At 43.3% G+C, this 26,855-nt stretch overlaps 1 long non-coding RNA gene across 1 annotated transcript in view; it reads right to left on the minus strand.

Moving 5' to 3' along the window:
- Positions 1-5,391: 5,391 nt before the first annotated feature.
- LOC134928972 (uncharacterized) overlaps positions 5,392-26,855 on the minus strand; it is a 95,868-nt gene continuing 74,404 nt past the window's right edge. The window contains exon 3 of the long non-coding RNA XR_010178174.1: positions 5,392-6,926. This is a non-coding gene — a long non-coding RNA (uncharacterized LOC134928972). The remainder of the gene's footprint in view (positions 6,927-26,855) is intronic.

Below are 26,855 nucleotides of genomic sequence, written 5' to 3' on the forward strand. Positions count from 1 at the left end.
CACACATCTCTCCCCCAGCTCAGCACGGCACGATGTGCTGAGAGAGGGGGGAGCCGGGCGGGGGGGGCGCTCACTTCACACAGCGTTGAAGTGAGTGACTCGCTAGATTGAGCCTGCATGCAGGCTCAATCTTGAACCGGCAATAGCCGCATCGCTATCGCTGGGGGGCATACACATGGCAGATCCGTGCTTAAAATCTAAGCAATCTAGTCAGATTGCTTAGATTTTAAACAAAGATCTCTCCGTGTGTACCCCCCTTATGAGCTAGATGCATCATCGCTTCGAAAGTAATAAAATGGAGAGTGAAAAAGTACCAGCCAATCAGGCCCTACCTGCCATGTCACAGGCTGTGTTTGAAAAATGGCAGTTAGGAGCTGATTGGCTGTCACTTTTTCACTCTCCATTTTATCACTTTCCAAGCGATGATGCATCTAGCCCTAAGAGACGAATGTGAAAAATTCAGTTCCACCGTAAACTGTACTATCCCTATATTAGGAGACACAGTCACTTTATATAGGCTGTGTAACAAGTATCTAACAGGCTGTCTATTCATAAATCCTTAATTTTTATGGGTATCCATTGTAAGGCTCAATCTTTAGGAGTATGTAAAAAAACTGATTCCATACATAAACATCAAGTGGTCTGGCAGAATGTCTGTCTGTCGTGGAATCCTCAGATGTTGATAATCTCAAAAACAAAACAAAAAATATCAATAGGGCAGTATGTCTATGGTAAATATGATATATCCTCAAAGAGTGTAGTCCATATAGAGATAATCGTCCATTACTTAATCTTTTCCCCTCTCTATAAATAGAGTAATAGGGTGCGCACTCACACAAAGATACATTTTTATCCACCCATAAAGGTTTCTTTTTATAGACCCTTATCTTCAAAAACACAATTCTTCTGGGTCTTCTCCTTTCTTTCCTGACCAGGCACCTTCCTCTTACCCTGTATGGTAGTATGGGATACCCATTTGTGAATAAAGGATGGTCTTGTTAGGAGTGGATCTAAAAATACTAATTTATTACAGCATCCAAATAAAAAATATCTCACATAACTTGTAGGTGTATGAGTGTATGTTGATATACAGACTGTAAACTCTTACAGGCAGGGTCCTCTCAGCTTTATGTCTTAGACCTGATACCTCTTCCTGTTTCTACCTATTCCCACACTGTCCATCATGTGTACAGTCTCTAACTTATGATCATAACATGATTTGAATGATTTTCAGTGCACACGCTCCCTAATGTATGATAATACCTGCTCTGAGAATTTACACAGATACTGTCACACACAACTGTTCACGCATTACTTTTACATTTATTAATCGTATGTATTATTCTGTTTTATTTCATTATTATTCGTGTGGTTTCTTATAAACAAGCTTTGATGATAATAGTGATGATCACACTTATCTCAAACACATCTTAAACCCAAACACAGCAATATTTCTCAGCAAGAAATTCTTCAGGATTAGAAGTATGTATATTTCTGCCAAAAGATGACTGTGTGACAGTGTTAGTAATACACGTAAATTTTGCATTACCATTTGTTGTACCAAATATAATGTAATAAATATCATATACACTCTAGAGAACAGTGCCATGACAGTGTTACATTTATACTACACAAAAACAGCCAACAATCCCCCCTGCCAGCATACTGCACAATTGGCTAGCATAAAGAGACCAGCTGTACACTCATACACATGATAACAGATTTGCAGAGATCTCAGTTGCATACATTTGCAAATATATGTAAAGCCACCAGGCCATGGTATCTCTGCTCTGGTGTTCCCTACACTACATGATAATAGCACCCATTCCAGGTCATATCTTAATGTATTTCTAAATTGAGAGCTACATTACCTGGAGGCACCTTAAGATCCCCTAATATGGTACTACAGGTATCAGCATATCTACCAACTATTGATCCCATCCATGCCCCATAGAACACTGATAAACAGAATGGAAGGTTCTCAAATCAAGTTATAAGTCCATCACATATGCATGTAAGGTAGGATTTTATGTACATTATATAAAACAGCAAATCTTCCCCCTAGCACACTGTAGAATAGGCCAGCATAAAGAGACTTACAGAGATCTCAGTTTCATACATTTGTAAATATATAGAATGCCACCAGGTCAAGGTAAGGCATCTCAGTTCTGGTGGTCCACACTGTGGGTCTTATACACTATGTAGCCAAAAGGGATTGGACCCCCCCCCCCCCCCGCCCACACACACACACATATACTCTTTGCAAGCGAAATGGGGTGCTCCTGCAGCAGACCCATGTATAAAACGGGTAGAGGGGTTCTGATTAGATCATTTGCTAATGAAATGCTTTGTCGAAAGGAGCTAACCAAGATTGAAAAGGGGATCATCATAGGTTACCAATGTCATGTTTCCAAGGCGATGCTGGACTGGTACACAGAAAATTCAGTAACACGAATGGAATTGCCAGCTCAGAGTCCAGATCTTAACTCCTCAATTCATTTATACAGTACTCCCTCTGTGTAAGCTCCATCCACAATTGCCTGTCCAAACCAAACCCAACCCTCAGGCATGACACATCTGGGGATGCATTTCAAGTCTTATTAGTTTCTAAGCCAAGTGAGCAGCTTTACTTTCATACACAGTGTGAGCCGCAACCTAATTCTATTACCCTCCAGACATAACAGGCTATAAGACTGAAAAATCATACATAAAAAATGATTGTCCAACTCTTGTCCAGAGGGTTCCACCAGAATAATATGAATTTGTTGTTGTTACTTAAATTGTGGTCGTATGGCTTATTTGACAGAAGTATTTTAACCTGAATTTGAAAAGGTTTGTTTTTATCTGCTTTTAAAAATGTGTGGTCTGCAAACTCAGTTTCACAGTCGCTTCAATTTGTAATCATTTCAAGAACATTGAACTTGCTTTCGGCAAAACTCAGTTGTACAAGCTTATAGGCCAAGGGTGACATTAACCAATCACAGAGCTCTCTCTGAAATTTCAGAACAGATTTTGCATTAGAAATGGTAATCTTGTCTTTCTTTCCCTTAATGCTAGAATCACAGTGACCTTTTAAATCACTTTTTTTTCCAGACAGAACATTGCCAAAAGCTTAAATATTCTACACTGCTGTAGGTCCCTTAATTATGGTCTTCGGTCACATTATAACCAGGAATTGAAAAGTGATTACATAAGAAAAAATGCCACTTACATAAGAAAAAATGCCACTTACATAGCAATTAACCTTCACACTAAGAATATTAGTAATGGTGTAAAATATTTATAAGACATGAAATGATACTATAACTACTCAATCCAGGAAGAAATCAAATGACTGCTTCAAATTAATCAATGCTTCCTGAAAAAATCAAATACTGTAAGACCAAGCACATGTATGAGCCTAAAGGAAATCCAGATACAATCTATATATTATATTGGCTAGTCATAAAATATAGAACAGAGATAAATGAGCCTGCCACACAAAGTACTGCTGGGAAATGAATCTGTAGCCTTTATGCTTTGCTGTGAAATAATATTGATTGTCACACAAATGAGTTTAAAAATATTTTGAGTTATGTTAATCTACAGTAGCTTTATTTTTTAAGGAATAAGCATGCTTAATTATTATTGTACTATAGATGCCTTTAAGAATGTCAATGCTACGTATCTAGTCAGAACAGACAATTAGCTACATCTCATTTTCAGTTAAATGAGGCTTCCACAGAATTTCACCTTGTAGGCCAAATAGAGGCATTCCAACTTCACTGATGTCTCCATCAGCAGAGTTGCAAACAAACAAACAGGCTCAATTCAGGTGTACACAAATAGAAAGTCAGTCGCAGACAGAGAGAGCAGGCACGGCAAAGCCCCAAATCCCAGAACTGTTTCACCAGCACTGACTTCTTCCCAGGATACTACAAAATCATTTATACTAGCGGTTCTCAACTCTGACTCTAAGTACACCCAAGAGGTTATATTTTGTGGGGAGGCAGGTGGGATATTGACTGAACCAGTAAAATAAATTAACTCACCTGTGCATGATTAAAGAAATCCACAAAACATGACATGTTGGGGGAACTTGAGGACTGGAGTTTAGAACCACTGCTTTAAACTAAATCAGCACCAGTGATGGAGGATGCTAAAGATTACAGAAATAATAAATTATACTTTGATTGTTTATAATGCATGATCTTTGTAAGTGTAAAGTATGCAGCACATATTTCCATTTTACACAGGCTGCATGCACAGCCCCCTACTGCAGTGGAACAAATCTGATTAGATAAAGTTTTGCCATTGCTTAGGAAGGTAGCGATAGGGATAGAGTAGATTAAGCTACATGGTGAAGAAAATAAATTCTACTGCCTTTACCTTTTGGTCATTAAGAAACTATTTTTTTGCAACAAAATTTGCATTGAAGTCCATTTGCAAGTCACTACATGCAGACTGCAGAGTTGTGCAGCTGGGACATCTTCTGTCAACAGGCCCATGATTGCATAAGTGATGGCCAATTATATATTGTTCATGTAGAAAGAATAGTGGTAATATACCACACTAAATTCATATCAAGAGTAGTGATATCAGACAAATGTGATGTAGTTATGTGAGGAGACCGCCGGTCACATTATCTCCCCCTACATCCTGCCCCCTCACTGAGCCCACAAGGGGCTTGCTACTCTCCCCCCCCCCCCTCCCACTAACAACACCTGCACCCAAAAACACTGCTCTTATTTTCAATATAATAATACATAAAACATTCTGCAAGATAACTACTATAGATTTACAGTGTCAATATCCTAAAACTATAAGGGCTCATTAAAGAGTGTCTAATGATGTGCATATGCCATAGTAACATGAGGATGGGGTGAAACATTCAACTCAAGTGAAAATAGTCTCTACTAGGTAATTATGCTCCTTTAGGTATAAGAATATTCAATTTCATTGACATACTACTAATCATCATTATTGATAAAGTCATAAAAATGCAAAAAGCATCTTCATACTGATAGTATTGTGGTCTATAGTACAGGTTGAGTCTCCCTTATCCAAAATGCTTGGGACCAGAGGTATTTTGGATATGGGATTTTTCCGTATTTTGGAATAATTGCATACCATAATGAGATATCATGGTGATGGGACCTAAATATAAGCACAGAATGCATTTATGTTTCATATACACCATAAACACACAGCCTGAAGGTCATTTTAGCCAATATTTTTTATAACTTTGTGCATTAAACAAAGTGTGTGTACATTCACACAATTCATTTATGTTTCATATACACCTTATAAACACAGCCTGAAGGACATTTAATACAATATTTTTAATAACTTTGTGTATTAAACAAAGTTTGTGTACATTGAGCCATCAGAAAACAAAGGTTTCACTATCTCACTCAAAAAAGTCTGTATTTCGGAATATTCCGTATTTCGGAATATTTGGATATGGGATACTCAACCTGTACTAGCCTGCTGTGTGCAATACGTGTATATTACAGAAGTAAATAGCTTGTTAACTTACATGCTGCATACTACAAGCTACACAACTAAACATGTTAAAGTTACATCACAAGAAACTTTTTAGTGGTACATTTATATTCTTCCAAAATATACAATACAGTTGCAAATTCTTTAACACATCTCAGCTGACCGTAAGATGAGTATATTATATGATACGAAAGAAAAAGGAAAGGAGCGATTTACAGTACAATAGGTATGCCAGTTTTGTTTTGCAATGACAAGTTCTTTAAATTTATGCTCTATATTGTAAACATAAGAAAATAAACCTTTAGGTCTTACTATACCTTTAGGGATAAACAGTGAATTTTTAAAAAGTGAGAGTAGGATATTTCATGATACGAGGACTGTCACATTATACTTACTAAGCAGCTATGGAGCTGAGCGTATTGATTTATCGCTGTACACAGTTTTTGAAAATATTGGTTAAAGCTGCCTTAATAAAAATCAGAAAACAGAAAAAATACCACAAGGCTGAGATCACAGTTTTCCTATTTTTACTAGCTGCAATTCACTATTTAATGGCTGATGTAGAGTTCCACATAATTTTATGTCAAAACTCAGTTTTACATCAGGAGAAAACATTATTATATGTACCAGGTTGCATCAGAAGATATGGCTTGGCATGGTTAAAGTAGTAAATGATAAATGTACTGGCATAACCTATAGTGTTGATAGGTGCCAGCGGTGTCCGATGGAGGTCAGTCCACATGCCAGATATTAATAATCTGGATTCATTATAGGGATAATGCAAGTATGCACATACAGTACTAAGAGACAGATCCAACCAGGAGCTTCCAGGTTAATGTAAATGGTGAGCATGGATGGTGTAGCACACCCTTATATACGTGCAGAGATGGCAGTGGCTTTCTTGCTGTAATCGGTGGTCACACAGTGGGGTCTGTGGAGCCTCTATTGTGTGTCACAGTCTCTGGTATGTGCAAGTTGCTTAGGGGAAAGTCTTCCTCCTAAGGAGGGCAGACAGATAAGACCTGTGGAGATGCCAAGCATGCACGGTAGTGCACTTGGGATCCAGGTCGGAGGTCATGGCAGTGACGTGACTTTGCCAGTACTCGGCATGTAAACGGAAGGGAGATAGCACTGAGTGCTCTGCTTCCAACACAAATTACTCTACTCTTAATAGTGACACTTACCATGTACAGTAAAATAGAATACAGACTCAAAAACAAAATAAATGTACAGAACTAATTAAGTTTAAATAATGAAGTCACATGGCAAAGCTGATTTTTTGTTAAAGATTGCAAAAAAAAACGTGAAAATGCGAATAGACCGCAAAACCCATACTAATAACAGTTAAAGTATCTGTGGGAAGGATCAACATGTAGTCGGTCAATCAGAAAAGGTTGCTGATCATCATCATCCTCATCATCAGTGCACCAAGGTTCCAGAACCTGCAACATATATGGCTCATTAAAGAATCATATGTGACTTAATTACTTAATTAAGTGACTTAATTTAAATTCTTAAAAAATGCTTACATACAATTCTACACCAGCCCATTAATGTGATAGTGACATTGGGGTCTATGTACTAAACGTTGGAGAGAAATAAAGTGGATGGAGATAAAGTACCAGCCAACCAGCTCCTAACTACTATGTTGCAGGCTGTGTTTGAAAAATGAGAGGAGTTGGTTGGTAGTTTATATCACTCCACTTTATCTCTCTCCAATGCTTAATAAATAGAACCTTTTGCTGTGGTCTTTTCGCTGGTGGGTGCTCGGCGGGAGGTGGCAGCTGGAATGAATGGGTGGTCGCGGCAGTGACTAATGCCCATTACATTTTATGCCACACACCGTAATGCCCATTATACATTATGCAACACATTGTAATGCCTATTACACATTATACCACACACCGTAAGGCCCAATGCCTATTACACATTATACCACACACCGTAAGGCCCATTACACATTATGCAACACACCATAATATCTATTATATGTGATACTACACACCGCAATGTCTATTACACCTTATGCCACACACCGTAATGTCTATTACATATTATGCTACACACAGTTATGGCCCTGAGACCATTTTATACCCCACACACAAAACTGCCCCTTACAAATTACGCCACACAGTAAGGTTTCTAATTAATTTTAAATTACATGCCTGTTGTCAGGTGTCTCATGCTCGTTGCCAAAGGTTTCATGCACATTGTCAGGGGTTTCATGCTCTGGGTTCCATGCTTGGAGGGGTCTCCTGCGCATTGCCAGGGGTCTCCTGCACATTCTAGGTGTTTCAAGTGCGTTGTCAGAAGTCTCCTGGCCGCTGCCCCAGTAAAGATTGGGAGGGTGGGTGCGGGCATCAGTAAGTATACCACTAGCCCCCGTAGCCCCCACAATGGATTGAGATGCGCTGGTGGCTGCAGACAGGGCTGCCATCAGAAATTATGGGGCCCAGGACTGACAAACTTGGAAGGGCCCCCTTGACCCGTAGCTCCCCGAAAGCTTACCAGAGGGGTCCCGGGTGGCAGCAATGAGGATTGTGGGTACAGGCCAGCTGCCTGCGCGGTGCGCACCGGCAGGACAGGCAGCCACGGAGGCAGCCACGGAGGCACACAGAGCAACAGTGTGTATTCTTTCTATTCAGCCGGCCGTGAGCCAATCGGAGCTCATGGACCGGCAAGAGCTGACAGCTCCTGATTGGCTGCTGGTCCGTGAGCTCCGATTGGCTCACGGCCAGCTGAATAGAAAGAATACACACTGCTGCTCTGTGTGCCTCCGTGGCTGCCTGTCCTGCCGGTGCGCACACCGCAGGCAGCTGGCATGTACCCGCGATCCTCATTGCTGCCACCCGGGCCCCCTCTCAGCCGGGGCCCGGGACTGGAGTCCCCACCGTCCCACCTTGATGGCGGGCCTGGCTGCTGAAGTGCTTCCATCCATAGCAATGTAAAATAAAAACCTCTTAAAATGCCTGCTGCTGAGGAGACAGACGCTAGAGGTTAAATGTGAGTGGTGGGTTTTTTACACTGCATTGGACGGAAGCGCTTCCACAGCCCCAAGCGCCTCTCAATCCACTGCAGGGGGTGCAGGGGTTAGCGGTAAATTTACTGGGGCAGCGGCTGGTTCTGCGGGTGCTCCTCATTTTTCGTGGGTGCTCGGGCCCGGAAGCACCCACGTAATTGACGCCAATGTGCACAAGCTGCATGCACATTAATGTACTCCCTCCCATCTCCATTCTGCCTTTCTAATTATAAAGTCTTAAGCAAAAATATGATAATTATAAGAATGGAAGAGTAAGATTTTTTTGTGCACACACACAATACAAGAATACTTCATTTCAATTTGAAAAATGTTACGTACAATTCTACACCAGCCCATTAATGTGATAGTGACAATGTCTGATTCTGGATGGTTAATAATATATGATAGAGAATTGTATCCATCCAGGCTATGGCAATTCTACATTTATATTTGTTTTCTCAATAACGCAGAGACAATTTTATGACAATGTGAGACCCTGTTTTTTTACTTTTTACTGAAAATTTCTTTTGAGGATTGGAGGTCAATTTACTATAACTTCTAAAACAGACAAGTGGTGCTGTTGCCCATAGCAGCCTATCAGATTCTATCATTTTCTAGAAAGAAATACAGAACTGAGAACTACAGTAGATTCTGATTGGTTGCTTTTGGCAAAACCACCTTTTGTCTGTCTTAGAAGCTCTAGTAAATGTAGCCCTTGGAATCCAACCACCACAAGCAGGATCATCAGTGTGGATAAATGCATAGAAATGGTATACATTCTTATTGACATAATGGCATGTGCCACAAACACTATACTGTACATACTGACTGAATTCTTACACTGAACACATGATTTTACCTAAATCAAAGTACAGGTTAAGTATCCCATATCCAAAATGCTTGGGACCAGAAGTATTTTGGATATCGGATTTTTCCATATTTTGGAATAATTGCATACCATAATGAGATATCATGGTGATGGGACACAAGTATAAGCACAGAATGCATTTATGTTTCATATACACCTTATACACACATTCTGAAGGTCATTTTAGCCAATAGTTTTAATTACTTTGGGCATTAAACAAAGTTTGTGTACATAAACACAAATCATTTATGTTTCATATACACCTTATACACACAGCCTGAAGGTCATTTAATACAATATGTTTAATAACTTTGTTTATTTACCAAAGTTTGTGTACATTGAGCCATCAGAAAACAAAGGTTTCACTATCTCACTCTCACTCAAAAAATTCTGTATTTCGGAATATTCCATATTTCGAAATATTTGGATATGGGATACTCAACCTGTAAATAACTTTACGATTTACTTTAAAAAAATATTACATTTGACGATACCCAGCAAAATTGAAATAACACAAGGGCCACATTTAATTGAGTTTTTGAAATGGACATCAGGGAGGGGATTTAATGATGTGTAAGTATTACAGCAAGTTCAAAGCCATTGCAAATTGCCAGAGATTTTGCCCGACAAACCATGGCTTTAAGACACATTTAAGAACTGGTGTAAATAGTTTAGGTGTTCTCTGTCTGTTCCAAATAATTGTCTCACTTTTTAAGTTTTTATATGGCTAGTTGCTCCTAAGAACACACGGAAATTAAAGAAAAGAGAAGATCCTTGGCCCCACTTTGTCTTAGTGCCTGTGCATCCCTGTTCACGCCTTTGCACGCACATGCTGGGGTCGATTTTGACCCCAAGTCCGTCCCTGCCTGGAGCCAAGATAAATGTTGGTGACCTCCCCCCATAGATAAATAGCTAGATAGATAGAGGGGGAAGGGGGGTGGGGCATGGGAGAGAGAGATAGGATATCAGGAAGAAAGAGAGAGAGGCAATAGAGAAAGATAGAGGTATCAAAGAGAAAGAAAGAATGTCAGGGGGGGGGTCAGGGAATGAGATGGAATGATAAAGAAGAGGATAGCAAGAAGTTGTCAGGGAGAGATAGGATGTCAGGAAGAGAGAGAGACAGAGAGAGGAGTGAGACAGAGAGGGTGTCAGAGAATGTGAGAGAATGAGAAAGAAAGATAGAGAGAAATAGGGGAGGGCAAAGAGTGTCATGGATTGAGAGAGAGGGGGTGAGAAAGAGAGAGGGTGTCAGGAAGAGAGAGAGAGAAAGAGAGGAGCAAGAGAGAGCGATAGATAGAGAGAGAGAGAGAGAGAAAGAGAGAGAGAAAGATGAAGTCAGGGTTAAAGAGAGAGAGAGAGAGAGAGAGAGAGAGAGAGAGAGAGAGGAATTTGGAGTAAGATTTTCTTCCCAACCCCATTAGGAGCCAGTTCCTGCAGTAGAGAGCACCAATCAATGACAGACCTCAGCAACCAGGTCGGGCCTTACCGGAGTCACGCACTGGGAGAGGTACCACGCCAGCAAAGAGCTTTTATGCCGGTGACAGAGGCTGCCCAGCTCTGTGGTGTATCGGTGATAGCAGAAGCTAAGAGGTCAGTGGGTGTGCACAGCAATGGCAGTGAAAGGAGCAGTACATAGTGCACTGCAGTTGATCTACAGCTCCCTGTAATTTGTTCTGTTCGTTGCAGGCAGATAAGGTCTGGCAGGGGTCACAGGTCAGCACACAGAGTTGAAGACAATGAAAGAGACAATAGCGCTTCACGGCAGTAGCCCGGTGGTAGTCAACTCTATTGTCTTCAGCCGTCCCACCTCTGTTTGTGGACTATATCCAAAAGCAGCCATTATTTTGCTCTGAATGCAAACTAAATAAAAACATGTCCTTGCACCCCATGTCCAGATGAAAATTCAATTTTATTTTTTGTTTTGCTTTGATCCTACTTTTAGTTAGTACCTTAAGCTGGGTACACGCCATGCGTTGGGGCGACACAGTGATGTGGCAATGCAATGTAATGATATATCACATCCACCGTACATACTGGACAATCCGCTGTACAATGGCGTGATGTATGCATCGGTCATGGAATTGTTCCATTGGACGTGCAGCACATACAATGGGACAATACACTATACGATGGGTACAATATCACACTTATAGTATGTACCCAGAAGGGGCGTTTTAAGGGAGGAGGGGACTCGTGTGCAGCTTCTATTATAGGCCCTTGTGGCGACCATTTTCCAAGTGATTTCTGTCTGCAGTGCAATGCCGCCGCCGCTGGACTCCAGAGGCGTAAGTATAATGTATAGGTGCAGTGTGCGCGATGCAGGGGCCCGTGTGCTCCGCACACACAGCACCCATTATAGAAACGCCTATGGTACCCAGCTTACTGGAAGTCTTCTTTCTAATTCACAATTTTCAGGGATCCCCCTGGTTTAGTATATGCACAGTACTTCTACAAATACAAGGTGTTGTATCAATTATTCTGGACACAGGACCGCTTTCTTTTGTGTTTCATTACTCCAGCTTTCCGATCAATAGAACTTGTGAGTCTGAAGGCACTTAACACATGACCTTTTTCAAGAAATGCTTTTCTATATTTTCTTTATACATATATATATTTTGGACTGTTAAAGATATCTGTACTAGTGTAGCATTTTTATTAGAAGTTTCATATGAAAAACAATACAATGCACTCACATCTTAGTATCAGAAAGACATCATATAAGCAAAACTTATGATCTTCATAGGAAAAGCAATTGCTCCTACTGGGATTTTATGAAATTGCCAGCATGTAATACTAAGATGTTCCAAAGCATGGTTCACAGTATATCATGCTGTATCACTGCTTTGGATTTATACACTTTTACTTGCCAGATTACTGTCACCACTCTTACTGTAGTACTACACATACAGTACGCCTTTAGCACAATTCTATAGGGATTTAAACTTATTGCATGGGTACAAGGAACAGTGCAACCAGGGCCAGCCCAAACTTATTTTTTTGAGTAAGCAAATAAACTGTAAATTTTGGCACCCCTTGATGGGATAACCTCGCCACAAAAAGGGGTGTAGTCTCGAAAGAAAGGGGCATGTCCACACAATTGTAGAGGGAGATAGTAGGTAACTGGTGAGGCAGGTGTGACAGCGAGATAGTTGGTGACTGGGGAGGCAGAGGTGAAAAGGAGATAGTGGGTGACTGAAGCAGGGTTGACAGGGTGACAGTATGTGACTGGTGAGACACGGGTCTCAGGAAGAAAGTAAGTGACTGGGCGACAAGGGTTATAGTGAGATAGTGGGTGACTGAGGCAAGAGTGACAGTGAACGACAGTCCCTTGCTAAAGTTAGATATGGCTTGTTCCCATCCCCCCCCACCTCCTCCCCGCTGATACCCAACTGAAATGGTCTGCCCCTGCAGCAGACACGTGTTTGAGAAGGTGAAAAACGAGTAGAGGGGCACTAATTAGATCATTTGATAATTAAATATATTGCCAGCAGGAGCTAACCAAGTGTGAAAATGGGATCATTATAGGCTGCGCAATGTCATGTATCCAGGGTGATGCTGGACTGTTATACAGAAAACTCAGTAACCCAGATGGACTGGCCAGCTCAGAGTCCAATTCCTAATTCCACTGAGAACCTCTGGGATGAATTGGAGTGATGGGTTTGTTCTACACCGACTTGATCTTCTTTAGTGTTTCAGTTAGTCACTGTACTTAAGCGGAATTTAAAAACATGCACCTACTGTTGTCCAGGATCTTGTGATCAGTTTGCCAAGAAGGTTGTCTGCAATAAATCACTGCACATGTTGGCTCTACAAAGTACTGATGTCAATAAAATCTTGTTGATCTACAGAATATGCTGTCAGTTTTCAGTCACTTTTTTCTACATAGTGTAGTTGGAACTGATTTTTATGGATCTTTTCCATGTTTAGATCATGAAGAGCATATCACTGTTGAAAATGAGGTTTGTGCAGGTGTTGATATTGCAGAGTTATAGCAGATGACTCATTAACCAGTGGTATTGTTTTATTTATAGATACCAGTTATAGCCGTACTCACTGTTCCATAGAGATGTGCACTTGAAATTTTTCGGGTTTTGTGTTTTGGTTTTGGTTTCGGTTCCGCGGCCGTGTTTTGGGTTCGACGGCGTTTTGGCAAAACCTCACCGAATTTTTTTTGTCGGATTCGGGTGTGTTTTGGATTCGGGTGTTTTTTTCAAAAAACACAAAAAAACAGCTTAAATCATAGAATTTGGGGGTCATTTTGATCCCAAAGTATTATTAACCTCAAAAACCATAATTTACACTCATTTTCAGTCTATTCTGAATACCTCACACCTCACAATATTATTTTTAGTCCTAAAATTTGCACCGAGGTCGCTGGATGACTAAGCTAAGCGACCCTAGTGGCCGACACAAACACCTGGCCCATCTAGGAGTGGCACTGCAGTGTCACGCAGGATGGCCCTTCCAAAAAACACTCCCCAAACAGCACATGACGCAAAGAAAAAAAGAGGCGCAATGAGGTAGCTGTGTGAGTAAGATAAGCGACCCTAGTGGCCGACACAAACACCTGGCCCATCTAGGAGTGGCACTGCAGTGTCACGCAGGATGGCCCTTCCAAAAAACACTCCCCAAACAGCACATGACGCAAAGAAAAAAAGAGGCGCAATGAGGTAGCTGTGTGAGTAAGATAAGCGACCCTAGTGGCCGACACAAACACCTGTCCCATCTAGGAGTGGCACTGCAGTGTCACGCAGGATGGCCCTTCCAAAAAACACTCCCCAAACAGCACATGACGCAAAGAAAAAAAGAGGCGCAATGAGGTAGCTGTGTGAGTAAGATAAGCGACCCTAGTGGCCGACACAAACACCTGGCCCATCTAGGAGTGGCACTGCAGTGTCACGCAGGATGGCCCTTCCAAAAAACACTCCCCAAACAGCACATGACGCAAAGAAAAAAAGAGGCGCAATGAGGTAGCTGTGTGAGTAAGATAAGCGACCCTAGTGGCCGACACAAACACCTGGCCCATCTAGGAGTGGCACTGCAGTGTCACGCAGGATGGCCCTTCCAAAAAACACTCCCCAAACAGCACATGACGCAAAGAAAAAAAGAGGCGCAATGAGGTAGCTGTGTGAGTAAGATAAGCGACCCTAGTGGCCGACACAAACACCTGGCCCATCTAGGAGTGGCACTGCAGTGTCACGCAGCATGGCCCTTCCAAAAAACACTCCCCAAACAGCACATGACGCAAAGAAAAAAAGAGGCGCAATGAGGTAGCTGTGTGAGTAAGATAAGCGACCCTAGTGGCCGACACAAACACCTGGCCCATCTAGGAGTGGCACTGCAGTGTCACGCAGGATGGCCCTTCCAAAAAACACTCCCCAAACAGCACATGACGCAAAGAAAAAAAGAGGCGCAATGAGGTAGCTGTGTGAGTAAGATAAGTGACCCTAGTGGCCGACACAAACACCTGGCCCATCTAGGAGTGGCACTGCAGTGTCACGCAGAATGGCCCTTCCAAAAAACACTCCCCAAACAGCACATGACGCAAAGAATAAAAGAGGCGCAATGAGGTAGCTGTGTGAGTAAGATAAGCGACCCTAGTGGCCGACACAAACACCTGGCCCATCTAGGAGTGGCACTGCAGTGTCACGCAGGATGGCCCTTCCAAAAAACACTCCCCAAACAGCACATGACGCAAAGAAAAAAAGAGGCGCAATGGGGTAGCTGTGTGAGTAAGATAAGCGACCCTAGTGGCCGACACAAACACCTGGCCCATCTAGGAGTGGCACTGCAGTGTCACGCAGCATGGCCCTTCCAAAAAACACTCCCCAAACAGCACATGACGCAAAGAAAAAAAGAGGCGCAATGAGGTAGCTGTGTGAGTAAGATAAGCGACCCTAGTGGCCGACACAAACACCTGGCCCATCTAGGAGTGGCACTGCAGTGTCACGCAGGATGGCCCTTCCAAAAAACACTCCCCAAACAGCACATGACGCAAAGAAAAAAAGAGGCGCAATGAGGTAGCTGTGTGAGTAAGATAAGCGACCCTAGTGGCCGACACAAACACCTGGCCCATCTAGGAGTGGCACTGCAGTGTCACGCAGGATGGCCCTTCCAAAAAACACTCCCCAAACAGCACATGACGCAAAGAAAAAAAGAGGCGCAATGAGGTAGCTGTGTGAGTAAGATAAGCGACCCTAGTGGCCGACACAAACACCTGGCCCATCTAGGAGTGGCACTGCAGTGTCACGCAGGATGGCCCTTCCAAAAAACACTCCCCAAACAGCACATGACGCAAAGAAAAAAAGAGGCGCAATGAGGTAGCTGTGTGAGTAAGATAAGCGACCCTAGTGGCCGACACAAACACCTGGCCCATCTAGGAGTGGCACTGCAGTGTCACGCAGCATGGCCCTTCCAAAAAACACTCCCCAAACAGCACATGACGCAAAGAAAAAAAGAGGCGCAATGAGGTAGCTGTGTGAGTAAGATAAGCGACCCTAGTGGCCGACACAAACACCTGGCCCATCTAGGAGTGGCACTGCAGTGTCACGCAGGATGGCCCTTCCAAAAAACACTCCCCAAACAGCACATGACGCAAAGAAAAAAAGAGGCGCAATGAGGTAGCTGTGTGAGTAAGATAAGCGACCCTAGTGGCCGACACAAACACCTGGCCCATCTAGGAGTGGCACTGCAGTGTCACGCAGGATGGCCCTTCCAAAAAACACTCCCCAAACAGCACATGACGCAAAGAAAAAAAGAGGCGCAATGAGGTAGCTGTGTGAGTAAGATAAGCGACCCTAGTGGCCTACACAAACACCTGGCCCATCTAGGAGTGGCACTGCAGTGTCACGCAGGATGGCCCTTCCAAAAAACACTCCCCAAACAGCACATGACGCAAATAAAAAAAGAGGCGCAATGAGGTAGCTGTGTGAGTAAGATAAGCGACCCTAGTGGCCGACACAAACACCTGGCCCATCTAGGAGTGGCACTGCAGTGTCACGCAGGATGGCCCTTCCAAAAAACACTCCCCAAACAGCACATGACGCAAAGAAAAAAAGAGGCGCAATGAGGTAGCTGTGTGAGTAAGATAAGCGACCCTAGTGGCCGACACAAACACCTGGCCCATCTAGGAGTGGCACTGCAGTGTCAAGCAGGATGGCCCTTCCAAAATACACTCCCCAAACAGCACATGACGCAAAGAAAAAAAGAGGCGCAATGAGGTAGCTGTGTGAGTAAGATAAGCGACCCTAGTGGCCGACACAAACACCTGGCCCATCTAGGAGTGGCACTGCAGTGTCACGCAGGATGGCCCTTCCAAAAAACACTCCCCAAACAGCACATGACGCAAAGAAAAAAAGAGGCGCAATGAGGTAGCTGTGTGAGTAAGATAAGCGACCCTAGTGGCCGACACAAACACCTGGCCCATCTAGGTGTTGCACTGCAGTGTCACGCAGCATGGCCCTTCCAAAAAACACTCCCCAAACAGCACATGACGCAAAGAAAAAAAGAGGCGCAATGAGGTAGCTGTGTGAGTAAGATAAGCGACCCTAGTGGCCGACACAAACACCTGGCCCATCTAGGAGTGGCACTGCAGTGTCACGCAAGATGGCCCTTCCAAAAAACACTCCCCAAACAGCACATGACGCAAAGAAAAAAAGAGGCGCAATGAGGTAGCTGTGTGAGTAAGATAAGCGACCCTAGTGGCCGACACAAACACCTGGCCCATCTAGGAGTGGCACTGCAGTGTCACGCAGGATGGCCCTTCCAAAAAACACTCCCCAAACAGCACATGAAGCAAAGAAAAAAAGAGGCGCAATGAGGTAGCTGTGTGAGTAAGATAAGCGACCCTAGTGGCCGACACAAACACCGGGCCCATCTAGGAGTGGCACTGCAGTGTCACGCAGGATGGCCCTTCCAAAAAACACTCCCCAAACAGCACATGACGCAAAGAAAAATTAAAGAAAAAAGAGGTGCAAGATGGAATTGTCCTTAGGCCCTCCCACCCACCCTTATGTTGTATAAACAGGACATGTACACTTTAACCAACCCATCATTTCAGTGACAGGGTCTGCCACACGACTGTGACTGAAATGACGGGTTGGTTTGGACCCCCACCAAAAAAGAAGCAATTAATCTCTCCTTGCACAAACTGGCTCTACAGAGGCAAGATGTCCACCTCATCATCATCCTCCGATATATCACTGTGTACATCCCCCTCCTCACAGATTATCAATTCGTCCCCACTGGAATCCACCATCTCAGCTCCCTGTGTACTTTGTGGAGGCAATTGCTGCTGGTCAATGTCTCCACGGAGGAATTGATTATAATTCATTTTTATGAACATCATCTTCTCCACATTTTCTGGAAGTAACCTCGTACGCCGATTGCTGACAAGGTGAGCGGCGGCACTAAACACTCTTTCGGAGTACACACTTGTGGGAGGGCAACTTAGGTAGAATAAAGCCAGTTTGTGCAAGGGCCTCCAAATTGCCCCTTTTTCCTGCCAGTATAAGTACGGACTGTCTGACGTGCCTACTTGGATGCGGTCACTCATATAATCCTCCAACATTCTTTCAATGGGGAGAGAATCATATGCAGTGACAGTAGACGACATGTCCGTAATCGTTGTCAGGTCCTTCAGTCCGGACCAGATGTCAGCATCAGCAGTCGCTCCAGACTGCCCTGCATCACCGCCAGCGGGTGGGCTCGGAATTCTGAGCCTTTTCCTCGCACCCCCAGTTGCGGGAGAATGTGAAGGAGGAGATGTTGACAGGTCGCGTTCCGCTTGACTTGACAATTTTCTCACCAGCAGGTCTTTGAACCCCAGCAGACTTGTGTCTGCCGGAAAGAGAGATCCAAGGTAGGTTTTAAATCTAGGATCGAGCACGGTGGCCAAAATGTAGTGCTCTGATTTCAACAGATTGACCACCCGTGAATCCTTGTTAAGCGAATTAAGGGCTCCATCCACAAGTCCCACATGCCTAGCGGAATCGCTCCGTGTTAGCTCCTCCTTCAATGTCTCCAGCTTCTTCTGCAAAAGCCTGATGAGGGGAATGACCTGACTCAGGCTGGCAGTGTCTGAACTGACTTCACGTGTGGCAAGTTCAAAGGGCATCAGAACCTTGCACAACGTTGAAATCATTCTCCACTGCGCTTGAGACAGGTGCATTCCACCTCCTATATCGTGCTGAATTGTATAGGCTTGAATGGCCTTTTGCTGCTCCTCCAACCTCTGAAGCATATATAGGGTTGAATTCCACCTCGTTACCACTTCTTGCTTCAGATGATGGCAGGGCAGGTTCAGGCGTTTTTGGTGTTGCTCCAGTCTTCTGTACGTGGTGCCTGTACGCTGAAAGTGTCCCGCAATTCTTCTGGCCACCGACAGCATCTCTTGCATGCCCCTGTCGTTTTTTAAAAAATTCTGCACCACCAAATTCAAGGTATGTGCAAAACATGGGACGTGCTGGAATTTGCCCATATTTAATGCACACACAATATTGCTGGCGTTGTCCGATGCCACAAATCCACAGGAGAGTCCAATTGGGGTAAGCCATTCCGCGATGATCTTCCTCAGTTGCCGTAAGAGGTTTTCAGCTGTGTGAGTATTCTGGAAACCGGTGATACAAAGTGTAGCCTGCCTAGGAAAGAGTTGGCGTTTGCGAGATGCTGCTACTGGTGCCGCCGCTGCTGTTCTTGTGGCGGGAGTCCATACATCTACCCAGTGGGCTGTCACAGTCATATAGTCCTGACCCTGCCCTGCTCCACTTGTCCACATGTCCGTGGTTAAGTGGACATTGGGTACAACTGCATTTTTTAGGACACTGGTGAGTCTTTTTCTGACGTCCGTGTACATTCTCGGTATCGCCTAGCTAGAGAAGTGGAACCTAGATGGTATTTGGTAACGGGGGCACACTACCTCAAGAAATTGTCTAGTTCCCTGTGAACTAACGGCGGATACCGGACGCACGTCTAACACCAACATAGTTGTCAAGGCCTCAGTTATCCGCTTTGCAACAGGATGACTGCTGTGATATTTCATCTTCCTCGCAAAGGACTGTTGGACAGTCAATTGCTTACTGGAAGTAGTACAAGTGGGCTTACGACTTCCCCTCTGGGATGACCATCGACTCCCAGCAGCAACAACAGCAGCGCCAGCAGCAGTAGGCGTTACACGCAAGGATGCATCGGAGGAATCCCAGGCAGGAGAGGACTCATCAGAATTGCCAGTGACATGGCCTGCAGGACTATTGGCATTCCTGGGGAAGGAGGAAATTGACACTGAGGGAGTTGGTGCGGTGGTTTGCGTGGGCTTTGTTACAAGAGGAAGGGATTTACTGGTCAGTGGACTGCTTCCGCTGTCACCCAAAGTTTTTGAAATTGTCACTGACTTATTATGAATGCGCTGCAGGTGACTTATAAGGGAGGATGTTCCGAGGTGGTTAACGTCCTTACCCCTACTTATTACAGCTTGACAAAGGCAACACACGGCTTGACACCTGTTGTCCGCATTTCTGTTGAAATACTTCCACACCGAAGAGCTGATTTTTTTGGTATTTTCACCAGGCATGTCAATGGCCATATTCCTCCCACGGACAACAGGTGTCTCCCCGGGTGCCTGACTTAAACAAACCACCTCACCATCAGAATCCTCCTGGTCAATTTCCTCCCCAGCGCCAGCAACACCCATATCCTCCTCATCCTGGTGTACTTCAACACTGACATCTTCAATCTGACTATCAGGAACTGGACTGCGGGTGCTCCTTCCAGCACTTGCAGGGGGCGTGCAAATGGTGGAAGGCGCATGCTCTTCACGTCCAGTGTTGGGAAGGTCAGGCATCGCAACCGACACAATTGGACTCTCCTTGTGGATTTGGGATTTCGAAGAACGCACAGTTCTTTGCGGTGCTACTGCTTTTGCCAGCTTGAGTCTTTTCATTTTTCTAGCGAGAGGCTGAGTGCTTCCATCCTCATGTGAAGCTGAACCACTAGCCATGAACATAGGCCAGGGCCTCAGCCGTTCCTTGCACTCCGTGTGGTAAATGGCATATTGGCAAGTTTACGCTTCTCCGACGACAATTTTATTTTAGATTTTGGAGTCCTTTTTTTACTGATATTTGGTGTTTTGGATTTTACATGCTCTGTACTATGACATTGGGCATCGGCCTTGGCAGACGACGTTGCTGGCATTTCATCGTCTCGGCCATGACTAGTGGCAGCAGCTTCAGCACGAGGTGGAAGTGGATCTTGATCTTTCCCTAATTTTGGGGAACCTCAACATTTTTGTTCTCCATATTTTAATAGGCACAACTAAAAGGCACCTCAGGTAAACAATGGAGATGGATGGATACTAGTATACTTATGGATGGACGAGCGACTGCCGACACAGAGGTAGCTACAGCCGTGGACTACCGTACTGTGTCTGCTGCTAATATAGACTGGATGATAATGAGATGAAATCAATATATATTATATCACACTAGTACTGCAGCCGGACAGGTAGATATATTTATTATGTAATGACTGATGACGGACCTGCTGGACACTGTCAGCTCAGCAGCACCGCAGACTGCTACAGTAAGCTACTATAGTAGTATGTATAAAGAAGAAAGAAAAAAAAAAACCACGGGTAGGTGGTATACAATTATGGATGGACGAGCGACTGCCGAGTGCCGACACAGAGGTAGCTACAGCCGTGGACTACCGTACTGTGTCTGCTGCTAATATAGACTGGATGATAATGAGATGAAATCAATATATATTATATCACACTAGTACTGCAGCCGGACAGGTAGATATATTTATTATGTAATGACTGATGACGGACCTGCTGGACACTGTCAGCTCAGCAGCACCGCAGACTGCTACAGTAAGCTACTATAGTAGTATGTATAAAGAAGAAAGAAAAAAAAAAAACCACGGGTAGGTGGTATACAATATTATATATATATTATATACAATTATATATATATATATATATATATATATATATATTGTCGAAAAATGGAGAGCGCACTCTTGATTATATAAAAAGTAATAACTTTTACTTTGTAGCATTTGATTACATACATTAAAGGTTAAAATTCATCAGCATGGTGTTTCCACCGCAACTTAGCCGGTATATCTCCCGAACCACAGCTCGTCTGATCTCCGGCTCTGAATCCAGAGGATGACGTCACGGCGTCTACGTCACTTAGCCACGCCCTAAGCGTGGCTAAGTGACGTAGACGCCGTGACGTCATCCTCTGGATTCAGAGCCGGAGATCAGACGAGCTGTGGTTCGGGAGATATACCGGCTAAGTTGCGGTGGAAACACCATGCTGATGAATTTTAACCTTTAATGTATGTAATCAAATGCTACAAAGTAAAAGTTGTTACTTTTTATATAATCAAGAGTGCGCTCTCCATTTTTCGACAGTCTTTACCTTTACTCCAGTGGCTTGGAGGGGATCTGAAGCTGCACTCATTGTGATATTATAAACTCTGATTCACAACAGTTCCTGTTGCGCAACACCTGAACACTTTGAAAGATATATATATATATATATATATATATATATATATTAAACTGGTGGTGATTATTAAACTGGTGGTCAGGTCACTGGTCACACTATCAGCAACTTGCAAGTAGAACTCCTAAGCAGACAATCACAATATATATTATACTGGTGGTCAGTGTGGTCACAATGGCAGTGTGGCACTCTGGCAGCAAAAGTGTGCACTGTACGTTATATGTACTCCTGAGTCCTGCTCTCAGACTCTAACTGCTCCCCACTGTCAGTGTCTCCCCCACAAGTCAGATAATACAGTCACACTCACACTATCTTTCACTTCAGCAAGTAACTAGTCTAGTACTCCTCCTAATGCTCCCCAAAATTACTACTGTGTCTCTCTCTACTGTCTCACTCTCTTCTCTATAAACGGAGAGGACGCCAGCCACGTCCTCTCCCTATGAATCTCAATGCACGTGTGAAAATGGCAGCGACGCGCGGCTCCTTATATAGAATCCGAGTCTCGCGATAGAATCCGAGCCTCGCGAGAATCCGACAGCGGGATGATGATGTTCGGGCGCGCTCGGGTTAACCGAGCAAGGCGGGAAGATCCGAGTCGCTCGGACCCGTGTAAAAAAACATGAAGTTCGGGCGGGTTCGGATTCCGAGGAACCGAACCCGCTCATCTCTACTGTTCCATGTAACGGTGATGTAGTGGAGCTTGAGCATAGCACAGTTTCATGCACCTCACTAGCTGGTAAGTGGGCTGCAAATGGGCAGCAATGCAGGGATGCGGGAACATCTTTACAGTATGTCAGCTATTAACCAGTATGTCAGGTACAATATTAGGCAGGTATTACAGTATGTCAGGCATTAACCAGGTCCCTCACAGGAGCTAAGCAGGAGACACCTGCCTCCCACCATGTCACTGCACACAGTAAAGACAAGATTGCCCTTGCAGATGTTCAGTGTATATACCAGCAGCCATTTTGGGATTAGGCATGAAGTCTCCCTGGAGATTATGAAGACTGGAGTCTGTGCTGTACTATATTCCTCTTTCAACAATATGCACATTTCACAGAAAAAGTTCAGTTTGCTAAAGCAAAATATAATAAATTGCTACATTGCAGCTACACTATTTGAACAATTTGTATATTTCTCTAGTTACTGTATCTGCTGTGATCATGATCTAAACAGAATCTTTAATTTAATATTATTATTACCAGTTATTTATATAGCGCATACATATTCCGCATCGCTTTACAGAGAATATTTGGCCATTCACATCAGTCCCTGTCAATCTATATTCCCTACCACATGTACACACAGACACATTCATGCTAGGGTTAATTTTTGTTGGGAGCCAATTAACCTACCAGTATATTTTCGGATTGTGGGAGGAAACTGGAGTACCCACAGGAAACCCACGCAAGTACGGGGAGAATATACAAACTCTGCACAGTTAGGGCCATGGTGGGAATCGAACCCATGACCTCAGTACTGTGAGGCAGTAATGCTAACCATTACACCATCCTTACTGAATTTTGAAGCGAGTTGGGATTTGAGATGTTTTGCTCAGTTTTGCATTAGAGATCTCTTTATATTAATAACTCAGGTCTGCAATGCAAAAAATATTCTCAGTATTCCATTGATTTCAGTAAAATTCCATCATGTACCATTTTCCCACAGTATGAAAATGTAATTTTGCTATCCATTAATTTGTCTATTCTTATGTATACATTTGTTATTTTATTAATTCTATCCCCTTTAGTTGCAGAATTTAGTATGATTTGACAAATACTGAGTACTGTAACTCTTTCCCATGGTAAAGATAGGTGGTCTTCAGTTTGCCGGCTGTCGGGGTCCCGGCGCACAGTATACCAGTGCCGGAATCCCAACAGCTGGCATACCGACGTTTCTCCCTCTTGGGTGGTCCATGACCCCCCTGGAGGGAGTATAGATAGCGTGGTGCGCATAGCGCGCCACCGTGCCCGCAGCGAGCCTGTGAGGGGCTCATTTGCGCTCGCCACGCTGTCGATATGCCGGTATGCTGTGCGCCGGGACCCTGACAGCCGGCATACCATACTACACCCATAATGATAAACAGAAATAGATTTCATCCCAAACTTCTCTGAAGATGTTGGATGTAATGATGTTTTTTGACTAAATAAAAAGTTATCCATTCAGCATAACGTGAATAGTGGAGACTCTTGAATCATCAAAAAGAAGTCTCAAATCAATGTTATTACACTGTTAGGGAACTCCAGCACTATTTGTGTGAGACCCTTAGAGCTGGTGAGAGGGTATTCTGCCAATAACAGCTGTTCCTGTTCCCTTAAAGCTTTATGTGCTCACCGGTACTTGAGATGTTACTTATCACTATACTAGAGATGTGCAGTGGACACTTTTTCGGGTTTTGAGTTTTGGTTTTGGATCTGGATCCCCGTTCATGTTTTGGATCTGGATTAGTTTTGCCAAAACCACCCTTTCGGGTTTTAGTTTTGGATCTGGATGTTTTTTTAAAAAAACATAAAAACAGCTAAAATCACAGAATTTGGGGGTAATGTTGATCCTTTGGTATTATTAATCTCAATAACATTTATTTCCACTCATTTCTAGTCTATTCTGAACACCTCACTCCTCACAATATTGTTTTTAGGCCAAAAGGATGCACTGAGGTAGCTGGATGACTAAGCTAAGCGACACAAGTGGAGCGGCACAAACACCTGGCCTATCTAGGAGTGGCAGACAGGATGGCAATTTTAAAAACTAGGCTCCAAAGAGCACATAATGCAAAGAAAAAAAGAGGTGCAAGATGGAATTGTCTTGGGCCCTCCCACCCACCCTTATGTTGTTTAAACAGGTCATGCACAGTTTAATAAACCTATCATTTCAGTAACAGGTGGTCCCCCTGCAAAAAGCTCATCAAGTTCTCAGAATCATAGCTAACTACAAACATACCACCTCCTTCTTTGATTACTTTTCACATTATGAGAAGAAGCAAGAGGAAGAGGAAAGTGTCCAGAAGGTGATTAAAAATTAGAGAGGCACACACACTCAGAAACAACACACAGGCTTTCACCTCCACTCTTATATTGTTGTAGAACGGAAAGGACCATACTGGACAAACTGAAAAACCAGGGGCTAAAGCCTCCAAATTTGTACCCCCTTCTCCATTTTCAGAGATTAAGATAATCTCGGATTTAATGCTGGGATGTAAATAAACTGGTGTATACCACAGTATCAAGATTGGATATTTTCCCCTCCACGGAGTCTGGAGACTTACTTGTGAAAATCTTATGGGTTTCTTTTTTTCCATTTTTTCTTGCATTTTTATTTACATATTTTGTGGCGATACCTTATTTTTGTTTTCACAGCTCCCAGTTACACGCATGTAAGCATACCTGTGTGTCCCAGTTACACACATGTGAGCATACCTGTGTGTCTTGTTTATTTTATTCATATTTTATTTTTTAAAAAAGAAGCCCCTTAGATGTTTTAGGAGCCCCTCCTGAGCCCCTACAGCAGCCCCAGATGGGGGGAGTTAAGTTCGGGTGGGTTCGGTACAGTACTAAGCAGGACTGTGCAGTGAAATTTTTGTTATTGAGCCCATACCCTAGTGGAGCTTACCACTCTACAGTTGAAAATAATTTCATACTATAAGTAGGACTGTGGGAGGAAGCAATGCTAACCTCTGTGCCCACAGCATGCCTAAGCCTGGCAAGCCAGACATCTTTCTGGCTGTAAGCCACCATGAGACTCCATACTTGGCCTTATTCAGTAATTCAGTAACTGTTTGTGCCTCACAGGAGCTCCTGGCCCAGCTAGTGCTGCAGTGCAATGGAAAGCTGATGCAATGCAAGATCACTGAAACTTTGTTCTTCTAACACTGCAAGGTCTTGCGATAACCCAACACAGCTCTTAGGAAAAGAATCCTGTACAACAAATGCTCATCTTGTAAATAATTAATCCCAAAATGAGGAACATCAATAATAAATCAAAATTAGAGATGTGCACCGGACATTTTTCGGGTTTTGTGTTTTGGTTTTGGATTCAGTTCCGCGGCCGTGTTTTGGATTCGGACGCGTTTTGGCAAAACCTCCCTGAAAATTTTATGTCGGATTCGGGTGTGTTTTGGATTCGGGTGTTTTTTTTTTTCAAAAACCCCTCAAAAACAGCTTAAATCATAGAATTTGTGGGTAATTTTGATCCTATAGTATTATTAACCTCAATAACCACAATTTCCACTCATTTCCAGTCTATTCTGAACACCTCACACCTCACAATACTATTTTTAGTCCTGGATGACTAAGCAAAGTGACCCAAGAGGGCAGCACAAATACCTGTCCCATCTAGGAGTGGCACTGCAGTGTCAGACAGTGTGGCACTTCAAAAAATTGGCCCCAAACAGCACAAGAAAATGACAAAATCACTGGAATTAAATCGCAGTAATGTTGGGAATTATATCAAATGGCAGTACCACTGGACATATATACGGAAGTGTCAGACAGTATGGCACTTAAAAAATTGGCCCCAAACAGCACATGATGCAAAGAAAAGAGAAAAAGAGGTGCACTGTGGTCGCTGGACGGCTAAGCTAAGTGACACAAATACCTCAATATCACAGGAATTATTCGTTCTAATCAATGGTATTATTGGTCCAAATCACTGGAAGAAAATGACAAAATCATTGGAATTATTTGTTCTAACTTCTAATCAATGGTATTATTGGTCCAAATCACTGGAAGAAAATGACAAAATCACTGGAATTATTCATTTAACTTCTAATCAATGGTATTATTGGTCCAAATCACTGGAAGAAAATGACAAAATCACTGGAATTATTTGTTCTAATCAATGGTATTATTGGTCCAAATCACTGGAAGAAAATGACAAAAAACACTGGAATTATTCGTTCTAATCAATGGTATTATTGGTCCAAATCACTGGAAGAAAATGGAATGGATGGATACTTACAGTGACACAGAGCTGCAAG

The sequence above is a fragment of the Pseudophryne corroboree genome, chromosome 5 (assembly GCF_028390025.1).
Source record: "Pseudophryne corroboree isolate aPseCor3 chromosome 5, aPseCor3.hap2, whole genome shotgun sequence".
In the NCBI taxonomy this organism is placed as follows: Eukaryota; Metazoa; Chordata; class Amphibia; order Anura; family Myobatrachidae; genus Pseudophryne; species Pseudophryne corroboree.